The 25,463-nt window shown below is 36.5% G+C and overlaps 1 protein-coding gene across 2 annotated transcripts in view; it reads right to left on the reverse strand.

The window, feature by feature from the left end:
- Positions 1–23,167, reverse strand: part of ctbp1 (C-terminal binding protein 1) — a 215,328-nt gene extending 192,161 nt beyond the window's left edge. For both annotated transcript variants that reach the window (XM_088932228.1, XM_088932471.1), the window contains exons 1-2: positions 23,081–23,167; positions 22,938–22,991 (exon numbers count right to left, since the gene is read on the reverse strand). The gene's annotated coding sequence lies outside the window, so the exon portion shown is untranslated. The remainder of the gene's footprint in view (positions 1–22,937; positions 22,992–23,080) is intronic.
- Between the last annotated feature and the right edge of the window lie 2,296 nt (positions 23,168–25,463).

Consider the following 25,463-nt stretch of genomic DNA (forward strand, 5'->3'; position numbering starts at 1 on the left):
CATTCATTATTTTGCACATTGTGTACTGCAGAGCATCTTAAGGAGTAGTGGTTTGTCTCCCACTGACATAACTGGAAGCCTGCTGACACCAGGAAAGTCACTGTTTGCTCAAAAAAGCACTTTGCTGTCAAATGCCAACCCCACCCTGGCAGTGCACAACCAATTACTGTATGTGTGCTGTCATGGTCAGTTAATGATACTGCCCATAGTTCAACTGTGATCAGTATTTGGTACCACAGATCTTAACCTGCGATCTCAGCAAATGCTGGTGCCACTGAGGAGCCTCCATAAACTGTCAAATCTCTGCCATGGCACAAGGAAAGCGCAAAAAGTTCTAAAGTCTTTGGACATTATACAGTATATTGCAAAAGTATATTCATCTTATACTTCAGGTAACTGAAGTTGTGAAAATGGGCACTGTGGTTAAGCACGCATGTAAAAACAACATTTACACATTTAAAATCATTTTCTGTGTTATCAGAATATCTTCTTCTTCTTCTTCTTCTTCGCATTTTCCCACTTATGTGGGGTCTGCTTGTTTGCAATGATTTTTCCACTTTGTACGGTCTGCAGCATCTCGGCAGGTGACTTTTGCGAGGCGCATGTCGTCTTTCAGCCGATCCAGCCAGCGTGTAAATGGTCGTCCACGGGGCCCGCGGCCTTCCACATTCAATTCAAGGGCGGTCTTTGCCATTGATGTGTCATTGCTGCGGAGCACGTGTCCATACCATCGCAGGCGCAATTCCCTCATTTTCTCAGTGATTGGGGCGACTCTGAGTGTTTTTCGCACCCCTTCATTCATGACATGGTCTAGTCTTGTCAAGCCGAGGGTCCATCGCAGCATCTTCATTTCCATCGTATGGAGTGCCTGTTCATGTTTCTTTGTCGTTGGCCAGCATTCAGTTCCGTATAGGGCCACTGGTCTGACCACTGAGTGGTAGACTTTGGAATTTAGGCATAAAAGGATCTTCTTGTCGCATAGTACTCCAGTGACCTGCCACCATTTCATCCAAGCGGCGCTGACTCGCATCTTGGCGTCTTGGAGGGTAGTGCAGTCGGAGTTGACACATGAGCCTAGGTACTTGTTATCAGAATATATGGGTGTGCAATTGTAGCAGAGAAATTAATCTGAACAAGTGTAATAGGGCACCCAAGTGCAAGATGAGACAATTACAGTAACGTCAGTTTCCGGGATAGTCAAAAGTATTCCAGTCTCCCACTCTGGGAGGTCTGGATTTTGGATTAATGGGCTTAAGCACTGCTCACGTCGGCAGTGTGGCTCAGATGGTGGGTGGTGTCGTACACCAACTACTTTAAAATGTAATAAATATAAGGATTTATTATATCCTTCATATACATAATCCAAATCACTGAAAGACTTGTGCTGCCTTTTTAAAAATAACTCACTTTGTGGGTACACATTTAATTATTTGTTTGATTGCCAGCAGCCATATCATCATGCAACTCACAACTGCCAACCCACTGAAGCTCAACTTTAAACAGACACAAAATTCCATCAAATGAAGAGCCACAACATATATACAACAGGTATGAGCCTGGTCAGTACCTGAATGGGAGACTCCTGGGAAAAACTAAGGTTGCTGCTGGAAGAGGTTTTAGTGGGGCCAGCAGGGGGCGCTCACCCTGCGGTCTGTGTGGGTGCTAATGCCCCAGTATAATGACGAGGATGCTATACTATAAAAAGGTGCCGTCCTGAAATGTGACATAAAACCCTTGCTCATTGAAAATGCCAGGGTGTTTCTCAAAAAGAGTAGGGGTGTTACCCCGATGTTCTGGCCAAATTTCCCATTGGTATTTACCAATCATGGCCTCCTAAATAATCCCCATCTATGAATTGGCGTCATCACTCTGGATCTGTTCTCCTCTACACTGATAGCTGGTGTGTAGTGAGCGTTCTGGCGCACTATGGCTGCCGTCACATCATCCAGGTGGATGCTGCACATTGGTGGCGGTGGAGGGGAGTCCCCATTACCTGTAAAGCGCTTTGAGTGGAGTGTCCAGAAAAGCACTATATAAGTGTAAAGGATTATAATGTATTTTTATTTATTATGATTAAAGACTAGCCTTCAAAGCTCTAGATATATAGATTAATTCTGCAGATAGTAAAGACACATGGTTTGATAGAGAGCTAGTGTGATTGGTTATTGTTTTCCTGTTTCTTTTGAAATACTCAAATTCAATAAAAATTCAGAATGATACCTGTATGTCTCAAAAAATGTTTATGTGAATTTAAGGCATTATGCTGTACTGACAAAATAACTATCACCCTATATAAATACAATACTGGTGAAGATTTTCTTTTGAGATAAGTAGTAAATTCAGCGGCATTTAAGGTTTTCGGATATGAAGGCAGTTTACTTGCGTGAAATATATGGCTTCTTAATGTTATTTGTTCTGGTTAAATTACTCAACAGAAGTTCATGCAATAAATAAATTAATCAACAAATAACTAGACCTTAAGTAAGATCACTTCTACTGTTTTGCGCAGTGTTTGTTTTCACTGTCATTACTGTAATATTCAAGCTTTAAATCATCCGCTCCACAATGCCAAAAAAGGCACAGAGAAGCATTCCATCAATTTTGCACAGCAGAAATAACAAAGAGTCTCTAGTGTTAATGAGAGCTTCAGGCAAAACATTTAAGTAATAAAATTCCAAGTATTTACAAACTAAGTGTTTCTCTTCCTGGACTCTTGCGCTAAAATGTGAACACTTTTAGCGCAAACACTAGGAAGCAGGGGTCTGTTTTGTTGTTTTTTTTACACTGAAAGCCAGTGTAAAGCCTGTGAGGGAAGCCCCCTGTGCTCTACCCTAAGAGGTACACTCCTGGAACCTGGGATTTCTTAAAGTTAGAGGCTAACTTGGGAGATCCCGTTGGGCCAGAGGTTGGGAAAATAAAGTCGACTGTTTTCTCAGACAGTCTTAAAGGATAACCATCAATTTCAGCTACTACATTTCCTATACAGAAATTAGCTGGTCTTTCTAAGACATTACCAGTCTTCAACCCGTCATTGACCAAATCTGCCTTAAATCTGTTTATACTGCAAAAAATTCATTCTTCCCCTGTGATTGCGATTTCCCCGATTCCTCATGATAAAGATACCAGACCTCCTTCATTCACTGGACGGACGACACACTGTTTAGAGTGCTCAATACTCGGTACTCTCCCTGGCCTCTTTGGCTTTGTCATACATTGTAAATTAAAACTTCCATTAAATTAACTGGTAATATAATCCATCCATCCACTAACTGCTTTGTCCAATACAGGGTTGCAAGGGAGCTGGAACCTATCCCAGCAAGCAATGAGGGGAAAGCAGGGCACACCCTGGATGTAATACCAGTCCATCAGTGGGCACACTCATACTGTACCCAAGCCAATTTTCCCAGAAACCACTTAAACTACCAGTGAACAGGGGGAGAACATATAAATATACTGTTGACTGCACTCAGAGCCCCAACACTGCGAGGCAGCAATGCTAACCATTGTGTCACCATGCTGCCCAAGAACAGCAAACATTTAATCTTTTTACACAAATTTGTGCATATGTGGTTCTCGAAAAAATAAATGAAAATTAAATAATGTGGGGAATTTCACAAATTTGAATCTGGCGTGACATGCACATGAGCTACGCTTTGGAAACTAGTGTACGTGTTTGCATTGCATTATTAATTTTTATTATATAAAAGTTATATAGTTTAGTGTATTTTTTGGTTAAACAGAATAATGTGACAAGGAAAGTGGGAGATATTAAACAGAGAGAACAAGGCAGTTGGAAATGTAACTGTTAAACTATTCAAAAAGAATATCTGTCTCCATCCATTCGATTCTTACAAGCAACCCTACAATTACAGTAGTTACAGAGTCTATGGCATGCCGGTGCTTTCTTTCTTCATCAGTGCTTTCTTTATAGTGTGGCATCACTCTCAATATGACTCGTAAACCAACAACAAGTACAAAGGGGAAAGAAACAAGTCTGAAGTGGGCAGTCAAGAAAAGTGACTGATTTGAAGTTAAAATCGAGAATTTGAACAGGACGAGGGGTAGGATGACAGTGACCAGTCTAGCGCATCAGTATGGCATGAATGAACCTTTATTTTGTGCAGAGACAGAGAGAAGGCTATTTGTGAGAGCCATGCATCTGCATTTTATTATTATTAAATTTGATTTGATCTATATTGTACAGTACTGCATTTGCTGTATTACTGTTTTCATAATACTTTTAAACTCAATACATACACTTACTAATACACTTACGATTGATTTAACTTGTTTAAGGGAGGGTAGTAGGAGGGTATAAGGGGTGTGTTCTGATTACTGTATATGCGATTTGGGGTGTATTCCTATATCAGGAACCTAACTACTGCTTAAAACTAATTCTACTGTATTTATATGGAGTGGTTAAATAGATTAAGATTATAGGAAGGAAGAGAGTCTTGATAGTTTTAGATTTCCAGAAAACACTCAAATGTGTAAACCTGTTTCTCACTCAACAGTAAGTGAAAGAAGAATCATAAGGTTAACGTCGAACAAGTGTTTTTATTTTTATCCCAATTCTTAAAAAATTGATAATGATAACTTTGTAAACTAAAATTAGATTTATGGCCCCCAAATAAAATGCACTACAAATCTTATAGTGAGAACATTTAACTGAAAATGACTTCTCACATTTCAAGAAACCATTACTCCCAAGGTAGAGATAATTGAAAATTTAATTCAGGTAACTGACACTAAGCAAATTAAGTTCTTTGGCTCTTTTCATTTTGGTTGCCATTAATGGTTATGAAGTGAGTGTCCATGCAAGTGAGAGGACAAATGTTAATAGCTTTCATAGGAGCAGTGATAGCAGGTTCTATAAGAGCTTCTCCTCATAGCATATAATCTCCTGTTCTGGGAATAACACCCTAACTTTCATACCAGGACATTTGCCACCATCGCCCCATGGGACACTGGGATCAATTTGTATCTTCAGCAATGTTATCAAACTTCAGAAGGAAAATCTGTATATACACAAATGCTTCAGTATTAGTGCTAGTTGAAGTTTTTGAAATGGGTTTTTACACTTTAGAGTAAGTCACAGAGAAACTATGCATAATTGGTTTTATAATCTTTTTTGACCACAACAAATATTAAAGACTAGAAACCAAGCTGGTCCCTGTTTCGGTGGAGAGTCTGGCAGCCATCGTTCTAAGATCTGCTGTAGACACTCATTCCATTTTTAACATATTCTTGAATTCATCCCAAAGCACCAAATCTCAGATGCCTGACTGAACACCTTAGGAACATCGGAAATCCTGAAAAAGTGAAGATATGAGCAATGATCTGTAGTAGAAACCTAGGTATACTATATACAGTATATACTGTATACTGTATTTCCATTTTAACATGCTGAAAGTAAGAATTAGGTTTGATGATGGAGAAGTTAAAGCACAGCACAAAGAAAAAAGAAATGTATAATTTCTTCCATCATTTTCTGTCAGACAGAATTCAAATTCCTTTGAATGAATTGCACAAAAAAGAATTATAAATGGAAGCTATGATGGAAACGCCTGATGGAAACACCTGCGGGCTTTGTCTCAGAGATAAATAATCTACTGATATAGAAGGCCTGTGTTCATTGAATTTGATTGGAATCTTCAGTATTTATTAAAAATTAATAGCATTGCAGCCAATAGTCAAATATTTCTAATCAGACAAATTTAGCCACATGTGCTTATCATCCTGTACTTTTAGTTTTATTACATCCTGTACTTTTAGCTATGATTATAAGACCAATGTATCATCAGTGGCAGAAAAGGAAATGGGATAAACAATAGCAGAGAGCTGCAAATACATTTGGACTACAATAAACCATCACAATCCAACAAAAACATGAAAACACTTTAAGGGTAACTTGAAATAAACAATGCCTCAAAGTGGATTACACTCATCATGATATTATACTGTGGAGTGGTAGGTAGTCTGAGACCTGGTTATTTACTGGGTTTGCTATCTGGGCTTAATTATTTTAGGATACATTTTTATTACAGAGTAGTGTGGGCATTCCTTTTAAACAACATGGTTAGAATTGTTTTCAAATGGTGCTCAAATCATTCCCTTCTTCCTATTACTTATACTGTATCTCTACATGATTCATACCCATCTGTGCGCTGTTTCAGTGAACCTCGATTTTCCAAATAATATTTGCTTTCTGATTGAAACCACTGCAGCTCAAAGCTGCTCCAGGTCCACTGACTTTACTAATGGTGATCAGAATTTAGCTAATTTGCCTCCCCGTTTCACTTCTGTGCAATTGTCTTTCAGATTACAGGAATTGTTAAGTAAAGGGAAAAAAACAGGAATTTAAGGAGAAACTTCCAATTTCTCAAATATAATTGTATGCAAAGAATAAGAAACAACATGACTATGACATTGTTATATTCATACACACTTAAAATACTCATAACTATTCACCTTCAAAAGTAATAACCTGCTGTTATCTGTGAGCTGTGTCTGTTTTGTTTTGTCTTGAAGACTCAAAACGAATCAGAGTGAAGACCTTTAGGCCTGTTTTATGTCACCAAACAAGATATCCCTTGATGTGACAGGAGTACAATCCAATTAAATCCAGTTAAAAGCCTCCTAATTTTCAGCTTGAGTTATACTTGTATAATACCTGTTCTTTACCACCACTGTGGTAAAGCAGATCTGCACACTACAGTGTTCTACGCAGAGCTATACTATAGGCAACAGTGTTGTAGCATTAGGGCTCTAGACTCATATCTAAAAGGTTGTGACTTCACATTCCTGGTAGTTTACAACTGTTTATACCCCAGAGCAAGGTACATCACTCTGATTGCTTCAGTACAATTCCCAGCCATATCAATAAATATATCTGTAACTTGCTTTGGATAAAAAACATCTAAACCAGTTCAGAACATTACATTAACAAAAACACGATAGCGCTCTTTTTAAGAAACAAGATCCGCAAGCAAACCTTTGAAGAAAAAAGATCAGGCTTTTCAAGACTAGCCTAGTATTTTTGCACATTTGGAATAACCAGCTTGCAAAGATTACTTGACACAGTGGTTCATCCAATATGAGAAGTTAACAATCAAAAGAATTTTAGTCCCCAGAATTGACAATCATGGAATCTGTTCTGGATGAAGGTGGAGATACCAACATCTATGGGAAATGATGTATCTGCCACATCCACATAAAACAGTTGTGACACACAACATTTGCTGCCTTTACTTTTTGACTCCAGTGAGGTATATTATTTCTGGATGAAATACGACAGGCTACACAAAGGTTAATGAGGACTAACATCTACACGTCTTAACAGTAAATAATATAATCATGGGAGGCAGAACACAAAAAGGACTTTACTAGGAAAGGGACTGACTTCAGATACTAGTTATCTTTCCAACTGCGCAGGAAAATAACTCCTAGCAAAATAGAATACTTTTAAAAAGTCTCAAAGCATGCTTGGAAGATTAGTGCAGAACTGGACTAGTACAGTATATTTGGCAAAGTACAGAGCAACAGAATTACAACCAGAAACAAAGAATAGAGCTTGAATTTACACTGGTATTTCAGTGGATGTAGGACTTGGATTCCTTTATAATGACCTAATTCACTATGGAGTTGTCAAAAAGCATTAATTATTGTGCATGGAAAGCTGAACTATAGCACAGACAATATAGCTTTTAAGAACAAAGGATGGTAAAATCTAACTATTTGTTTAAATTGCTGAAACACGCTGGACTCATTGTGTTGTTCTGCATTGTGTACCAGTAACACACATTTCTATGGCTGTGAAGTATTTGGATTGATATAAATGAATTATATTTAATAATCCTACTTCATATAAATTCTAAGAAGTGCTTTTACTTAGGAATGGACATGGGCAATTTCAGTATACTGGATCACAATCTACAGTAAGCTTCCTTGAAAATGTTTACTAACCATACGGGGTTTTTTATCAAATAGACAATAATGATAACAATTTGAACACAAATCAACGGCTACAATCTTAATTTGTCAGCAAACTAACTGCTGATGGTTTGGATTTGTAGATCGCATAAATTTGTTGACAAAGTGGAGAGTGACAGTCAAAAAGAGAATATGCATTTTCAACTTCCCAGGAGGCCCACTGCTCTGCCAATTAGAATATTGTAAGTTTGATCTTTAGGGATGCTCCTCAACACAGCTTCTGTTAAAGGACTACCACCAGCCAGAGCTGATAAGCTGTGGGCTTTCTAAATTTGTGGTTCAAGAGAACCTACTATAGGACCTCAAGCACCAATGTATCAGTTTTGCCAGTGAGGGACACTTTGCTCCTCCTATGAGTGCTAACTCTCCTGTAAAGCAAACAGCCGTGACAGGTGGAGCCCCATTCTCCCCAGGACATATAGGGGTTTACAGGGTTTACCGCAGACTAAACTGATCAACAATTATTATTTTTAAAAAAGGAAAACTGAACAGTGCCTATCAGGCTTTTGCTTAAACAGAACTGCTATTGAAGAAAAGCTAACTGTTACTGGTTTATTCATTTCTATCTCAAAATTGAACATTTTTTTTTCTTATCAAAGCCAGATATACTCTAATGCTCCCTGGTACAAGGGGTCCCACTATGCCTCACCGACTGTATCTCAGGGGTGATGAGGAAGAAGCTTGTAGAGGAATGGTTGTATGTTGCATTTCATTGCACTAAGAATGTATTTAGAAAAAAATACACCTACACTATTCTCAAAATTCAATTAATTTTATATAAACAGCCTTTCAATTTCATCAAACCCTTCTGGATATTCAGTTTCAGGGCGATTTTAATGTGAAAAATTTTAAATTACTTCAATCAGTCAAATACAAGGTATCACAATTATTCAGCGTTAGTTTGAAAACAAATGCCTTTAGATTTTCCGTACGAGTTGCTGCAGCTTTTTAAAAAATATAGAAATTTTTCAGGGTGTGTGTACATCAACATAGTAGGCCATGTTTCAGTTAACAAAGTTAAGCATTGACGGCAGAATATTAAAAATGATACAAATCTTAAATAACAGCTTGATGTGAATCCCTCATTGATTATTTGTTAGAATAAAATGTAAATGAGTCAACCATGTGCTACATTTGAAATGACCAAAAACGAATACACTGAAAATGGTGCAAAAGGTTTGTCGTCAACATTACCCAGATTTTTTGGTACTTTTTTGAGCACCGTTAAATAAAAGAAAACAGCATAATATCAAAAACAATAACGCGATTTTCAATCTATTTGTGTAGTTATTGTAGGTCTATATTGTTAGCATAGTGCTAACATCCAGTTCTCATGTAATGGGGAAAAAGGAATGACAACTGAAAAACAAACAAACAGTACAATACACTCATGCCTTAAAAGCCAGTTTAGGTAGATTATGGACTATGATATTAAAAGTCAATTTTACAGGAAAACAAACCATAAAAATATAAGAAACCATGAGGGTAAAATAGCTAAAGAACAAGAATGAGAAAAGGAAACAAATCATACATAAGTTAAAAATACCTGACTTTGAACACAGTATTACGGATCTCGAAGGAATCATTTTGATTTCATATTATTGGACAGACATTTGATGTTCAGCCTCTGGCAAAATGTTATTTGTTGTATAAAAAAATCCTCCATTACAGCAGAAAATGGCACATGAGGGACATCAACCACTAGGCTTGATGTTCTCTTACAGGAAATAACTGGCATCGGGTTGAACTCGCATGCGATTTCCATCTGAACACTACTTCAGAAAACATGCCAAATTCTATAAACATTATTAAGTAATAACCTGTGTCTCTTATTAAATATATTCTTCTAGTAACAATAGTCTTTCTGTAGTTACAAGAAAAACTTTACAAAGGTAGAAAGAGGTAAGAGGCTGTTTTAGAGTTTACAAGAAAAATATATGATTTATTTTGGCAAACTTGTTTTGCCCTTGCACCTGTTGTTTAACAGGACTTCAAGACTACTACATCTTTTGAGCTGCCTTTTCCTTGACAAAATACTTTGAAGGTTCCATGTTGATTTCCTTGAGTATGCAATTTGTCAAATCTGCAAATCACTAAAATAAAATTATTTCCCTCGCCTGCCACTGGCAAACCATTTGAAAAAAAACACTCCTTTAACTACTGGTGACCAGACAATAGGCCGAACAACTTTCATCACAATACCTGCAACTACTAGACTGTATTCCCATTAATTTCCAAACAGGTAAGTGAACAGAATTTCTGACCACTACCTACAAGACGCGCAAAAACATAGAAGTCACCGCATGACAGGCAGTCAGCTAGAATCACTGACTTAGAGGAGCCAGCTGTTGGGCTTTTCACTCCTGATACCTGGAAGCTCAGCTCTTTCCTATTTAAACCATTTAAACCTATTTAAACCTATTTCACCAGCAGCCATATCACCCTGCAACTCACAACTGGCAACCCACTGAAGCTAAGCAGGTGTGAGCCTGGTCATTATCTGGATGGAAGACCTCCTGGGAAAAACTGAGGTTGCTGCTGGAAGAGATGTTAGTGGGGCCAGCAGGGGGTGCTCACCCTGCAGTCCATGTGGGTCCTAATGCCCCAGTATAGTGAAGGGGACACTATACTGTAAACAGCCGCTGTCCTTTGGATGAGACATAAAACCGAGGTCCTGACTCTCTGTGGTCATTAAAAAATCTCAGGGCGTTTCTCGAAAAGAGTAGGGGTGCAACCCTGGCATCCTGGCCAAATTTCCCATTGGCCCTTACCAATCATGGCCCCCTAATAATCCCCATCTATGAATTGGCTTCATTACTCTGCTCTCCTCCCCACTGATAGCTGATGTGTGTTGAGCGTTCTGGCGCACTATGGCTGCCGTCGCATCATCCAGGTGGATGCTGCACATTGGTGGTGGTGGAGGGGATCCCCATTACCTGTAAAGCGCTTTGAGTGGAGTGTCCAGAAAAGCGCTATATAAGTGTAAGCAATTATTATTATTATTATTATTATTATTATTATTATTATTATTATTATTAATATTACTAAACCGCTTACTCCTTCTCAGCAGGTGTGTAAGGCAGGGTAAGAAAACATGCACTAGGCAGTGCAAGGAAGTCTCACAGCTCAGAAGTAGCTGAGTGCACTTGCAGGTCTGCCTACTGAGAGAGAGAGAGATCAGACAATGACCCATAGTGTCATCAGAAGAGCTGACTGCTGCTTCTGTTCAGAAGACTGATTTTGTTACACGGGGATCAGAATAATGGGGGCTGTGTCACCTTTGACTGACCTTGTTGTCCATGCTATTGCTCTAACCACTGTTAACAGGGAATAGAGAATCAGCAAATGGTCAACACTCAGGAGTAAAGACCTTTGCCCTCTCTGGGAAAACCTTTCAAGGGCTGACATTATTTTCATTATTTACATCACATATGTAAATTTTAAAATCACTAATCAGGACATTTTTTGCCAAATAGCTCGGCACAGAGGAGACTATGTCAGACTTTGAGTTTGAGTTTTTGAATTTCAATGTGGCACTACTACACACCCATTTACAGTATATGAAGCAAGTATTCTCACTTCTGAAACTACTGCATTGTGTTTTAATAGCTTTCATCTTCTTTTTCACAATTCTTCAAAACACACTTTTGACAACCTCTAGAGGTGCTACATAAAACATAATCCAGATTATTAAATGTAGATGTATTGGTTTTAAAGGTCAAAATTAAACACAAATGAAGAAAAAAAATGTAGGACAGTAACAAAATCTGCACAAAAAGCAAAGTATATTAAAAAGTAAATCAAACATTTGGGATGGATAAGCATTTCCTTTTCAATCTAGCCCACCTGCACTTTATTGTTGGGTGAAGCTGTATTTCATGAACAAACAAAGGTTCCCACAGATAATGGATGTTTTGGCAAGATCTGGCCTGTGTCCAGCAGATAAGGATTTTATTGGCTTTACTGCATTTGCAGCATTTTAACAACCTCTCCTTATTCAAAATAATGTTCTCAACAGAAATTATGCCAAAGAGAAGTCTGTTCTCAAGCACAGGCATAGAAATCTAGTTAAATTCTCCATTGTAAGCAACAAAAATAGTACAACTCATTATGGCTCAAGTATTTATTTGTAGACAACCTGTAAATTTGTAGACATGCTTCGGATGTTTGTTTTCTTTTATTAAATGCAGCTATGGACATCCATTTGATTGCCCTTCTATCTTTTCGCTGCAAAATGTTTCAATATATACTGATATATATTATCATCACCTAGGCAACTGTGAAATGTATGTACTGTACTTAGAACATTCTCATCAACACTAGTATTCCTCAACTGCACTAAGAACAAATGTGAGGAACATTTTAATCTAATAGTACAAAGCAAAATAAGTCAAAGGTAAAAAAACATTTCAACAGCAAGCCTTGTTATAACTGACATCTCCATATACAGAAAATAATATTCTTATATAGGCATATCCAGATTTTAGAGAGGCAATGAGCTGGAACATTATGCATTCAAAAGTAGAAGATGAGCAAATATTGACCATGACTGTGTACAGAGGCGTGTACGTATCTATTATAGCTTCCAAAAAAGCTGATAATATGTTTTCACATTCACAGCGGGAAAAAAATAGGATATTTTATACTTGTCCCATTTGATGCATTTGGAAGCGGAAGACTACAAAAACAGTGTGTTTTAGGAATAGCAGATGGCATTAATCAGTGTTTTCAAATTGCTTTGAGTGAGAAAGTGCTGTTCTGAGTGTCCACTAGAATAATGATAACAATAAGACCAGAAAATATTAAACTGCTGTCAACAGATATAAAACAGAAGACTGGCTCTCCTGCCCTCTACTGCAGCTAAAGAAAACGCAATAGTATAACTGAGCAAAACATCACCAGACGTTGGAATTTGGAAATATTATGCTTATTCACAACACCATTGTCTTGATAGTTGTATAGTTCTCTTGCAGGAATTTTTAAGGATTCAAGGCTCAGGACTTTTTTTTACGTTTTCTCAGAATCCCAGAAGTACAATGTGAAATTATTCAATTGCAAGGAATACCATCCTCTCAATTTTAATGAGATTTTTTATACCCTGTCACATTGTCAGAGCTTGTCATCTTAGGACAGTAACAAAATTTTGTTCTCCTCATAATGATATAATAAGAATGATTAACTCAGATAAACACGTCAATTCTCCAAATGTGCTTCACCTTGTTGCACCTTCCAGAACCTAAGCAGGTTACTTTCAGTGCTATATTTGCATACAAAATGCAGCCTGCTTCAAGTCTAAAAATTAGGCTTTATCACATCTTAATGTTTACTGGCGATTTATTGTCTTCTTATAATTACATTACGCTGACAGGCTGATAAAACTGAACCTTTTAGCCCTGAACAGAGAAGATAACAAAGGGGACTAAATACAAGCATTTGAAATTCTCATAGACATTGACAAACTCAACCCTTAGGACTTCTTCAAAATGAACTGTGAAATACAAATCAGAGGACATAAGTGAAAATTGTGTGAAAGTTATATTTGAAACAGAAAACGGGAGCAACTTCTTCACCCAATGGGTTATGCGAGTATGGAACAAGCTGCCCAGCCATGTGGCATGTGGCTGAAGCCAGTACTTCCTTCAAAAAACAGCTGTATGAGATCCTTAGATCAATTAACAACCAACTACCACACAGGCCAGCTGGGCTGAATGGCCTTATCTCTTTTGTTCTTATGCTCTGTACCTATGAAATACAAAACAACACTGTGCTTACTGTGGGCTATCACCATGGTCCAGGTCCATTGTGCAGCCTGAGGTGAGACTGATTAACATCAGCCATGTACAATATGAAGGAGCAATGTTCTACAATAAAATAACTTCTTGATTTTCACGTGGTATGAATGCAATGGTTAGGATGTTATTTTAAATGAAGACAAAAGTCATGCGCAATGCTGTTCACATGAAGACAAGTAATATCAATCATTTCCCCCCACAAACTAAAATGCAGTAAAAAGGTAGCAGATACATTCCCACAAAATGCAAGAAGCACCAATCACAGGGAGAAAACTTAAAACAAATTCCCCTTAAAACAGACTTGCCCTGCTATACACAGTAATATTGGTGTCTTCATGATCTACTGTCAGTAAATTAATGTTCAAACCTGTACACTTCCAAAAGGTAAATCATCAAATGAGCATGAATTTTACATGCTGAAGAAATAACTCAATAAATAACTCAAGGCACACTAAGAATTGACAAGAACTTAAGGTGGCTGCAGCAAGGTTTGGCAAAGCATCTCAAATGATGACAGCGAGTTTGCTCAGCTCAGTGGGTTACAGACTACATGCATCTATTGCCCAAAGGAATATGCAACCAAATACTGACTGCTACACTCTGAAATTACACTCAGAAATGAATAAATCATTTATGGTCACTTGAAATCAGTCAGTTGAATGCAAAGTATGCTTTTGTTCAAACGTAATCTAATGTATTAATGAAATTACCCCCAAAACAAAATATATCATAGTGTATTTGATTGGACTTGTCATACTTACAAATTGCTTGACCCTAAAGCAATACAGTTTTTAATTTTGAAGGGCATGTTTAAAAACCAAATACTGAAATACGTGTCTGGGTCTCAGAAAAGTCAATCTGAAGAGAAGAATAAAAGACTCAGAAGTTCACAAAGAATTTAAGGCCATTACATTCTGGATTAGTTTCACCTGCAAAGCTGGGGATCTTACCACAGATAAAACCATTTAGCAATTACGACTAGTTAGCCATCAGTGAAATATATGGCTTTATTCTTTTGACTAATCATGAATGGGGTAAAAAGTTAATCCTCAGGATAAATACAATCTTCACCACTTTAATAATATTCTTCTGATTATTCTTTTTCAGTTCCTGAAAAGACAAAAAGCATATTATAATGTATTTAAATAGCAACACACAAGCAAAGTTTTCACTCTTCATGCACTTCAATTTGACATTATCTGAAGTAACAATAGAATACTAAGATAAGGTTCAGTTCAATTAAAAAATGGAAATTCCTTACATTAAATTCCATTGATTACACAAACAAGTAGTAAAGCAGCCATATGGGGCAAAATATAGGAGCAATCCCCATGAATTAATGAAACATCTTAATGATAAAAACAAAGTCTCTGAATTAATGAGCAATAAACCAAACCTGATAAAAATGGTTTCCCATGATAAGTAACCAGCTCATGCATTATTTAAAACCCTAGTGATAAGATTAATAAAATTGAGAGCAAACTCAGCTAGAATTGCAATAATCATATATTGCACTTCTGATTGAACAGTAAAAAGGGCATATCTGTAATAGTCTCCTGATCTTAGTTACACTGGTAGTTTCATCATGAGGTATATCCAGCTCTCATGAAAAAACTCCAATGTTTTCTTTGCATTGTTTACACACTGTTCAGGTGTAATTATGTTCTCACAACTCATGAAGGAGTGTGTCACAGCCCGGCCCTTTGTTTTTTTTAAGACAAGGAACTACACCCTAAAGGAGATAAGGCCTCTAAGCTAAGGTAAATTTCAATTTAAACTCACCTGAACAACAAGAAGTTACTAACACTTCACAATGTGGTATTTCCAGAAAACAGGTCTTTTATTTTTTAACTTACAAATATGACTGCTAAAATCTCTTACATTTTAAAAATATCTTTTTTAGTATATTCACTTTTTTTAACACTGGCAGAATATGTTGAATAAACCACTAAGGTGATATATAGTAAGCCCATTTTAGCCCTGAAGACCTCTGTAAAGTGTTTAGTTATGTTTTTCATGTCAGATTACCTAATCCAATTGTCAGTTCACTGGTGCACCTGAACTAAGAATGTAAAGCAAAGCACAGAGGATCAGTGGGGGTGGCAACTTCCCAGCAGTCCCTATATATTCATCTTGCACCTGTTGCTGAGCAACAGAAACCAGGAGGGCAGGGCTGGTCTTCACTGATCACTGCCTGGCATTTGTGTGATCCTGTTCAGAATAAGCTACATTGACAGGATTTGACATGCTAACTCCAATATATGCCAAAGATATCCCTGAAGATATCTGTATACAAAAGGCAACACCCCAGAAACACCACAAAGGGACAAAGAGTAATTCATTGGATTTTACAGTTATTGCACAAATCTTCTTCTAAGGCTCCAGGCTACTGTTACAGTCTAACTGGATGTTGCACAATCCTTCTGTCATTTCCTTAATATGAAGCTTAGAAACTGTGGTCACTTACATTATCTCCGGGCCAGTAAAGAGCTTCTTAGTGTAAAACTGAAAACCCTTCTTAGTTGTTGGCCATCCCTTGCCCTGTAACTTTCATATCATTCTCTAGACTCTGCAGTTAAACCAACAAACATTTCCAGCTTGAAAGTGAAACTAGGAAAACTTCACCTAGAACCAAGGCTGTAGCCAGGTGACCGTGTAATACAGTATAATAAAGAATTTATAGAACTTAATGAAGTTCATTTGCCTGTAAAAGAGTATATGTAAATAAAATGTAATAAGAATTAGTCCACAGAGACAAAATGATTAGGAAGTTAGCAAGGGGTTAATTCCCGCTCAGATCATTGCAAATCCAATTAGCCGTATCCTGATGAATGGAACAGTTTGAAAAAGACAGTTTCTGCTGTGCCTTCTCGTGAGACTTATTAAGTTAATCTACCTAATTAGTAGTTTCCTGAAATATTATTTACTCTAACCATGTAATTTGCAGGAGGGGACCTGAATATTTATCCTTCACATATTTAGAATACATTTCATTTTTGTTTTCATTTCAGGTAGTGTCACAGGAAACAAGACAACTAAACAGTCCAATGAACATATAACTGAAACACAGTACTCATTGTAGCTGTAATGGTTCTACTTTTGGCAAAAATTTCATTTTTGGCTTCATACAGATTAAAAAGGAACATTCAGTAACTTTTAGAGAAAATGTTCAAAGAGAGATAAAACTGTTTATTTTATTGTTCTAAACAGATGACATTTTCAGATTTTTGTGTAATTCAAAAAAACCTGTGTGGATATTTTATGCAAAGATGCAACATACAATAGTGACAGAATGATGATGAAAAGTTCTTTACATCATATTCAATTAGCAAAGGAAAACCTATAAAAAAAACACTGCCACCGCACAAAACTTTCCAAACCCACAGTTTCACTACAAACCATGACTCCCTCTCTCCTGGTGACACGGCTTATCACATTATCATGTGCCGTCTAATTATCCTTCAGCAAGAGATCAAGGGATGTAAATCACAGCCCCCATAACAATTAGCATAACTCGATCAGAATTAGGGAAATTTCACATCTTTGTGCAAGACCTTTAGAAGCACAAGGTAGAAAGTCATCCTCATCTTAATGGAAGCAAACGCCTAAATGTTCAGATACTGTTAACCTGGAAATTTCCAAAGCTTAAATCAACAAGAGAAGTTCCTCCTTTTTACAGAACGTCCAAACATTAAAAAGTATGAAGCTGCAGTACACATTAATGCAAAAATGTAGGTACAGACTGAGAGCTTTCTTTCTTTCAGTACAAACACCTCATGAAAACTTAATATACTTATCTTATAACAGTAAGATAATGAACCAAGAGAACACCCACATGACAACAGACTCTCCTTACAGGCCTTCTGACCCTGAAATAGGGAGGCCTGGGCTCTGATCCAGACAAGCTCAAAAATAAAATAAGGCTGCCATTTTCAACGAATCCTCCCATTGAAGTTTAGTACACATAAAAGAAGAATTCACATAATTAAAAACGTACAACCTTGCATCACATAGACCAAGTTCAGCATTCTTAACACTTAATGACCACAAACAAATCTTTGTATGAAAAAGCCCTTCACATTGTATCTTTCAATAACAGCCCAAACTTAGCACAGTATCTTTTTTTACAGAAAGTCACTACCTGTAATTTTAATAGAAATCTCCAAATCTACAATTGGCAATGTTCAATTATCACACTGTTTCTGAAGCAATAGAAAACCATAGTATGAGATTTTGAACTTGGCCGATTAAAAACAATTTTCTATATCTCAAGGTCTGCTTGAGCAAGAAATGTTCTTGGTGTCTTGTTATTGAAATTGAATAATACAATTGTATAGTGGTTGCCTGTGCAAATGTGGCTATTGTATGTCACTAATTAGAATCATAAGGTAAAAGCAGAAAGAATTTGTGATGCTTAAGAGGATCATTAAAAATTGCAGTTCTTAAAAAGTCCATATGGATGAAATTTTAAGTGATTTTTCCTAAAACGTCCATATGGATGAAATTTTAAGTGATATTTCCCCTTGCATTGTGACCCTCCAAAGATATCAAAATACCTGGTCTCTAAAACAACCTGAATAAAAAAGGTCAGAGCTGAACATATTAATTACACACTTTAAGAGTTACAGTACAGTTACAACATGCTTCATTACTCTGGCAGAGAATGACAAATGTCTGCTCACTGCATACATTTTACAAGTGCTGACCTGACCTGGCAGTAGCACCGCGTCTCCTAGACAGATATTGTATTTCCTGGAAGAAGTCACATGGGAAACTGAATTTGAAAGAGCACGTCTTCTGAAAAAAACCAACGCACACTGTCATTCTCTAGCATGTGATACTGAATTGGCAGTAAACTTGGATCACTGAATATGACAAGGTAATAAAGAAGTTACCCCCACTTCTCAAACAGTCCAAAACACAAATTAAAGACATACTGTATACTCAGGATATTAATGGTCCTTCTTTTCCAAGCAAAAGCTTTGGGTGTTCCAGCTGACTCTGACAGCTTTTGAAACATCATTTGGTTCAATTCAAAGAATTCCTTCTGAGAAATGGGAAATAAACGTGTAATCTCTGGAGACTGCCCTTCATGGATATCTTTTGAACTATGCTACCTGTTCTGTCACAGGCATTATGTCCATGGCTAATTCAAAAGAAATTCAAGTCTACACACTTCTACATAATAAGGCAAACTGAGTCTCGAAAGCTTTATTTTCTTTAGTTATTAGTCAACATATGAAAGGCTAAAAATGAGAAAGCACATTTAGTCCATCTTGTTCATTTAGCTGCTAGATACGACAATCACCTTTAGCTGTCTTTCTAAAGATTTTTTAGATTTCCATGATGTCAGTTTTAACACAGTGGTTAGTGAGTTTGTTCTGCATTCCCACAAAGACATTTTCCTGTATTCTGTCATGCAGTCTGTTTAATATAATGTGTCCCTGTTTTCAGGTATTATCATTGATCAGGTCCCTTGATTGACTTGGGAAAAAATGAATTTGGCACGTGCCTGCCCAGATATGAACAGTGTCTAGGCCCTATCATATTTACAACCTATATAGAAGAAAATATTGTTCTATAATGTATGAATGTTTTCAACAAGATATTCCACAATGCTATGCTTGTATCTCAAAGACTAAACAGAAGAGGGAAATACTTTGATTCCCCCTTGTTTCTCATTATCATCCAGTCACTCCTCTCCTTCAGGATTAGAACATTTTCTACCAGTGACGTGAATGTGATAAATGTCCCTTAAAAGCAGAGATACAACAACCTCCCTGAAACTGAGGAAGAAACTACTACTTCTGCAAAGAGTCTTCTTTTTTAAGGTTCCTTGAGACAGTTTCTGGGCAGTAGAAAAGAAAGACAAAGGGTCATATTTTAACCACTGAACCTTCATTCCTTTTTGGGACAACTTTAGAGTAATTTAAGAATGGTTCAAGTTCATTAGAGAACTGAGATAAAGAAAATAAGAGACAAAATAAAGAACCATGATATCCTATATACAGTAAGCATTTGTCATTAAAATCATATTAATACTCATTATGTCTGGCAGACATCATGAACATCCTATTTGTCTAATAATAAATATTTGTTTAGGCCATGCAGCATGTGACTATGACCTATTGTTGTCAAATAACTGCATATGGAATATTAAATTGTGTCACCGAATACCCATGTTCAAAAGTAAGATGAATGTAGGATACACTTGTGTGCTGTCTTGAAGATCAATTGCCCATGTGTTCCAGTTTTAAAATCCAGCAAAAAATGCTCTTTGTATCAGTTCATAGCTGAGGTCAATAGTGAATGTTAGCTATAAGAACATGTCACTCATACACATTCGCTTAATCCTATGGAGTGCATGCATGTCTGAAGTGGTTTATAAAAAAATGTCTGGTAAAAGAACAAGAAATACAATGCCCTGTACCACCCTTTAAACACTCAATTATAGTCTTAGTAGCAGAAGGATAAGTGTGATCTGTCTCATCGGGTTAGTTTTACATTAATATCAAAATTTGATATAATTTGACTATAAGCACACCTAAAAGATTCAAAGTACATGAAATACAGTCTGTAGGCAAAAACTAGAGTTGAAGCAAAATAAGTGGGTAATCACTAACTGTAGCATTGCCTTAAGGACACAACAAAGCATAAGTTTAACATCAATACCTCTTTGGATACATAAAAAGTCGTTTACATTTTAAATAATGAGCAGATAACTTTGTTCATTGTTTGAGTAGTGTCTCTTGACGATAAAATACAGAGCTTATGTAATGTGATTTATTAAAATTGTCAGGCATTTGGCATTTGATATCACAGTTAAAATTGCCAAAATTAGTTGATTAGGAATCTGTTTAAACTGCCATTCAAAAAGACATGTTTTTAATAAGTGAAAAAACAGTTCCCTCACTCCCGACTAATGAAGATCACCTGGTTGCTATCAGCCTGATAGAAAAAAAAGATCCGTCTATAAGAGAGGTTGCCCAGAGAATGGGTTGTTCTGCATTTCACAGAAACCAGAAAAAAGGCTCTACAAGGGCCAAGCCACATCCTGGAAGCCAGAGTATCACCACACCGGCTCAGGATTGTCACATCCATCCGATTAATCTTCACAATTGTTTTCCAATCATGGCTACAGCAGATATAGATTTCAACTATAGTGTCAGAAGCACAAGATATTATAAGAAGTAACCAACACTTTAGCAGAATGACTGTAGCTCACTTAAAGATAGAAACTGATCTGCATGATTGACACATCTTCAAGAGTAACATTAACAGCTGAGACAAAAATCACCACCTTCTTTACATGTAAAGTAGCAGAAGAGAGAGTATTTATGCTCTGAAGAATGCTGTTTTGCCCATGACACACCTAACAAAAGCCATGAAGAAATAGTGTGGTGAGCACTTTGCTGACTGCTGCATTATTCAAGCCCACTGAAAGAAGAAGCAAAACAAATCTTCATCTTCATGGAGGAATCTTCATCACACAAGAATGCCTTTGAGGGTAATCATACTGCTCACTGATACATTAATAAAGTCCATTTGCTTCTTGCAATCCAATTTGGAAATGTTGATTTTTCCAACAGGACAATGCAAGACCACACAGTGCTAGGATTACAATGGCACAGCTTCAAGAAAGCTCTGTCAGTGTTGCTATGGACACTATTTTTTTTCCTAACTTGAGTCCAACAGAACATCTGTGGGACCAGCTCGCCACAGCTGTCAAAAGGAGACAACCATAAGCCACCAAACATCTTCACTAGCTGGCTGCAGGCTGACAACGCCAAGATCCCACAGTGGTATGTCCAGGGGCAGATCATGTCTTAAGTATCAAGGATGCCAGAATTATGCTAATGCTTAAGGAGATCATACCCTGTTGTAACTTTATGCTGAAAATTTTTCATGGTTCTATGATCTCTATGTTCACTTTGCGTGCGATATCCATCTTAAAAAACTATATTGAATAATCTGTTAGCGCTTTTAGATAAACACTAACCTGTTCTGATTCACTTAAATTATATACTGCATAAAACGTGGACAAAACGGGACACGGTTAACATCTAAAATCCCAGTATTAAAAGCAAGAGCTTATTGTTCAACAGGTTTTTAACCAGTGATTTTTGGTTCACAGACTCAATAGAACGCTTATAACTGTCCATCAGGACAAATCTGCCAGTTCCACGAAGTATCACGTTCTGCAAAACGGAACCAATATTGTCTCTGACGATGTACGCAGCAAACCAAATGTGTTAGTTTCAACGAAGAAATGGAGCAAAATAAATTGAATCACGCTGTGGGGTATTTTTATCTTGCAAAAACGTAAACACTATACGTAATAAATGTTTAAATTTCCGTCGGTGGGAAAGTGGTCTAAGTGGGTTTCCTAAAATAACTGTAGTTAACATGTACATATTAATATATTCATATGTATTTGCATATTTACACAGTATTACATTGAACACACTTATCGAAATAAGGCAAAAGACATGTAAATGAGATGAGCGAAAATATTTATATTTGCTTTTACAACCCCCTTTCTTTTTTTTCTTTAATCACTCTTAATCACGCTTTTCAAGGCAAGCTGCAAGGTTGTGCATTTCACGTCCGTCTTATTCCAAGATTTCTGTAGCTTTTCTCCACATGCTTTTTCTTGCAAACTCCGCACCTCTGGAGCATGGAGAAAGTGAAAACACTGAATTGCGTTGAACCTATGCTATACTGAAATGACAAGACCTCCTGTACTCCGTGAGGTAATTGAAGACAACGGAATGTGGATAAACAAGAGAAAAAAAACATGGCGAAAGTAGCTTGGGTTGTTACAGTCAGATCATTTTCTTCCAAGCGCCAACATTAAGGCTTTTGTTACGACCAAAGCGGTCATTTGCATGGAGAACCAACAGGGCTTCTAAATAGTGCTGCTGCTGCCGCCACCGCTGTTTTCCTACATTGCATTACTAAGAAACGCACTGAAAAAGAAATCTTCTGTACTGCGCCTAGATATCGTTAGTAAACAAACCATCGTTAAGAAGCAACGTCCACAAAACATTTATCTTACATTTAAACTGGACGAAGGCACGCACCTCTGCTCGGTGTAACTATTTTTTATGTATATTGACAACAAATAAATATTGTTAGGGGAGAAAGACATACCTTTGGATTCCTGCCCCGCTGTCGGAGTTCCTCTCTCCGTGCTTTCTGCTGTAACTGACAAGATCACACTGAGATTAACAAATCCACGCTACTCTTTACAACCTATTAACCAACCTTACTTATTAAGTTTGTGAACTCCTCACCATGTATCCCCGTGCATTATTTTCTGTCATTTAACCAACGCGGTCGCGGTGCTCAGTTAAACTTTAAGGGCAGAAAAACGAAGTTCCATGTGTTTCTCGCATTAATGATTGGGCTCAATAATGATTGAGCACAAAACTGAATTTCTTTAGCCAACATTCATACTGTAGTTAGAATTGGCATTCCCCAGAAATAAAAAGAATGTTATGCGATAGGCTATGCGGAATGTACTGTATAATGGATTACAACACATAAAACGTTTTATGCATTAAGCTTCTGCTTTGTTGTGATTTTTAATTATTTATTTTTTTAACTTAAAAGTTTACTGAAAACATTTGTTTTAGTGTAGGTTGTGTGACTAGAAAGGGGCAAAATGCCAGTAAGAAAAACACTTCACAAGCATTTAGTGTGCACATTGTTGTGCGAGAAATTAAGTGTAGAAATTGTTTTAACTAAAATTAAATTTAATTTTACTTTAATTCCTGCTGAATATGCTACTGAGAATGATTCTGCATTGGTAAATACACCACCCTCAGATCATCTTAGACTTGTGACATACTATTAATTTATGCTAACACTGTATTCAAGAACATTTTAAACTTTAAAAAGCAGGAAATCAGGAAATCGTGAGACTGGCAATATTTTATTTTATGTGATAGAAGTGCATTCTGTACATGTATATCATCCAAGTCATTAAAAATGTTATAATATTGAATGTATTAGGCTGTTTTCTGAATTAAAAAAGCCCGCTCTTAAAACGTATATGATCTAATGCTTGGTTTCATGTGTTGAATATGAATTGAATCATTGTTTTCCTTTATACTTCAACAATAACACACTATTACTTACAATATATAACAAAATAATCATATATATATTATTGATATATACATAATTGTATCAAAATATGTAATGTTGGAATATAATTAGGAAGTCACCTGAATACCCCCAAAAAGAAAGTTATGTGTGTTTGCACTGTTAATAAACTAGTACATTCATGAATTAAAAACACCAGCACTTGAATAGTTTTTAATTATGGTTCCATCCATATTTGTGTATGTGAGTGTATGACTGCAGCATGCAGGCATTTGCAAAACACAATCAATGTCGTGTTCAAAAGTCTTGAGACAAAAAAAAATGTTTTAAAATGTCCAATTATTTATGTGGAACAAATAAATATTAAAGAACAAAAATATATTCTAATGAAATATAATATAAAATCAGGTTCATATTTTTTATGCCTGCCCTTGTTTTGTCAGTTGATTGTCTTCTCAGTTTGTACTTTTATGTGAAGTGAACTTTTGTACCAATATTTACAATTAAGCATTTCTACGGAAGCATCTTGAAGAACTGCAAGACAAACCTAGACAGCATTGACTGGTTCAAGATTCAAAACTCCTCTTTATCCTTTGTTACATACACCATTTTCTCTGTAATTATTTTGGCTCCTTTCCATGTTAGAGAATGATGAAGAAGCTGGTTATATTTTTCCTTTTCCCTTAGTGAGTTAAACTTCAATTTTCACAATTATTTCAATTCCATTATGGATCCCAAACATTTATACTACCTCCCTCATGTTTCCTTTATGAATGTATGGTAATTGTATTTTTGAGTTTCTTTCCTTTTCATTGTCGCACATTTTGTCTGTTTTAACTATCAATATTATTAAATGTACACTTAAGAACATAAGCAAGTCTGTAACTGAGAGGAGACTATTTTGCCCATCTGGCACTTTTGGTTTTTAATATCTAATTGAACTGAGGATTTCATCCAGTTGCTTCTTCAAGAATGGCTTCACTTTATATCTGACCACAGGACTTTATCCTTGCCAGATATATTCCAGAATGCATGTTCTTTTGAAAATTTAAACTGATTCTTTTTAGTCTCAAAAACTAGATTTTTTAGATCAAGTCTACAGTATCTTATGGTTCACGTTTTTTTTTGGTACACAGGAACTGTAAATGCACATACTGTGGGTGAATTTATTGCATTCATTTCATTCCATAAAACTACTAATTTTCCTCCTATCTCTTAAACATTTAACATTCATACAGTATGTCAGGCTTGGGATTTAACTTTAGAGGAAAGTCTTCCAATTTCTTCTTTTTACTACTCTGTGTTCTAAATAACATATTAGGGTACTTCAGACTCATTCTCTAGACATTTTTAATTTACTTACAGTATCTTTCAGCTGTAGGCACACACAATTAATATCTAATATTTTTAGGAAACATTTAATTAATTGATCAATATTAAAATCAGTTAATGAACACACAATTGTAATTGAACAGAGTTTTAATAATGGCACGAAGTCAGTTTTATACAGAAATGGGATGCTTTGTTACATTTATATGTAATGATAGTAATAAAGAATATCGATAAAAA

The sequence above is a fragment of the Atractosteus spatula genome, chromosome 1 (assembly GCF_055471065.1).
Source record: "Atractosteus spatula isolate fAtrSpa1 chromosome 1, fAtrSpa1.hap1, whole genome shotgun sequence".
NCBI lineage: Eukaryota > Metazoa > Chordata > Actinopteri > Semionotiformes > Lepisosteidae > Atractosteus > Atractosteus spatula.